The 2,082-nt window shown below is 36.9% G+C and overlaps 1 pseudogene; it reads left to right on the top strand.

Annotated features, from left to right (window-relative positions):
• Positions 1–489: 489 nt before the first annotated feature.
• Positions 490–800, top strand: LOC115295462 (annotated as a pseudogene).
• Positions 801–2,082: the final 1,282 nt, after the last annotated feature.

Raw genomic sequence — 2,082 nt, 5'->3', positions numbered from 1 at the left:
TTCTCTCTCTCTCTCTCTCTCTCTCTCTCTCTCTCTCTCTCTCTCTCTTTCTCACACCCTCTCTCTCTCTCTCTGTTTTGTTTTCTTTTCTTTTTTTTTTTTTGTTTTTGTTTCTGCTAAATTTCTATCTCTTTGAAGCCTCTACCTACTTTACCTCTACTGGGGTGGTGGCATTTTCTTATAAGCCCAAAACTACTCTGAGAGAGATAACCACAATTATATGATACTGTGAAGGATTCTTCATTCTAGCATAAATATTTCATGCATATAAATCTTACCACTTACAGTTCTTTGCTTATCTCAGTATGAAAAAACATATTTAAATGCCTGCCTCCTTTCTCTTGTAAAGTTCACAGTGAGGGGAAAAAAAGCATGCACTAGACAGAAATCCTAAAAATGCACTAGAATTAAGATGTGAGGGCGGCGTTGCGGCTAAGCTGGTGTGCGGCTTCGATGTCGGCAGCCGCTGTAGCGAGAGAGTTTGGCACGATGTCTCACACCATTTTGCTGGTACAGCCTACCAAGAGGCCAGAGGGCAGAACTTAAGCAGACTATGAATCTGTGAATGAGTGCAAGGAAGGCGTTTGTAAAATGTATGAAGAACATCTTAAGAGAATGAATCCCAACAGCCCCTCTATCACATATATCAGTCAGTTGTTTGATTTCATCGATGATCTGGCAGACCTCAGCTGCCTGGTTACCGAGCTGATACCCAGACATACAAGCCACATAACAAAGACTGGATTAAAGGGAAGATCTATGTGCTCCTTCGTCGGCAGGCCCAACAGGCCGGGAAATAGTTGAGTTGGAAGCAGCAGGGGGAGAGGGGTGGGCTTGGAACACAGGTGTGTACAGTCTGCTGCAGTGGACGTTTTGTATCATAGGAATCCTGTTTCCATTTTGGTATACTCCTGCCAGGATTGAATGTATTAGATGAAATGTGAGGATCTTGTTCAATCTGAAACCCCCATTGCCCCTTCTCCCCCTACCCCCCGTTTTTTACTTAAACATTTTTATGATAATTTAGTTTGAAGTTGTTTGTCAGTTAATGTTGGTTCCAATCCTTCAAACTGTTCATATCTTCTTTATAACATTCACTGTACTAACTCTTCTTCCAGTTGGGGTTGGGGGTGGTGACAGTTTAGTTAAATGTCCTCAAGATAAAGTCTTAGTGAAAAATGAATAAATGTTCTTTAGCTATAAAAAAAAAAAAGATGTGAAAGGCAAAATTCTTGAAGGTTAAAACAACTTGGGCTATCAAAACTGCAATAAGAACCACAAAAAAAGTATTAATAGAATTATTCAAAGGCATTCTTTGAAACATTTAAGAGGTTTCATTTTCACTAACTGCAGTGAAAGAATAAAAGGATAATTAGTGCTGTGATATAATCTTAAATTTTTAGTTTTCACTATTTCCTATAATGATCAAAATAATAACAATAGTAAGCCTAATGAACTAACCATTTTACACTAATGAACATTAGCTATGCATTTTAACACTCATTAATTGAACAAATATTTCCCAAGTGCCTTCAATATTTGAGATTATCGAGCTGAGCACTGGAGATACAGCAATGAGTGAGATGCAGTCCCTACTCTTGGTGACATTTTAGAGAAGACAAGTAAACCAGTCATTTCAATATAATATGGCAAAAGTTACAGTGGCATTAAAGTTACACATACAAAGGAAACCTATCCCAGTTTTAGAGATTTGGAAAGGTGTTAGGAGAAGATGACAGACAAACTGAGACCACCTCTCTGTGGGAAAAAATAAATAAACATTTATTTAGCAGTGAGTAATAACCCTATATTGAGAAAATGTTTATTTCATCAACAAACAGGTGAGCTAATTGTAAATAATGTAGCACTTAAGGTAAGAAAAAATAAAACACTAAAAAACAGATGATATTAAGAGGGAATTGCAAAACAGAGATGAAGATCATAAGAAAATATTTAAAATTGGATGGCTAAGTAAAGAAAACGCCTCTTAATTCTTCTTTTAAAAATACCCTTCTACAGGCTCTTCAAAAGTTAAAAGTAGAAGTATCTTATAACCCAGCAGTTGCACCATGAAGTATTTAT

This window comes from Suricata suricatta, chromosome 7 (genome assembly GCF_006229205.1).
Source record: "Suricata suricatta isolate VVHF042 chromosome 7, meerkat_22Aug2017_6uvM2_HiC, whole genome shotgun sequence".
Lineage (NCBI taxonomy): Eukaryota > Metazoa > Chordata > Mammalia > Carnivora > Herpestidae > Suricata > Suricata suricatta.
This window is presented reverse-complemented; position numbering and strand designations above follow the sequence as displayed.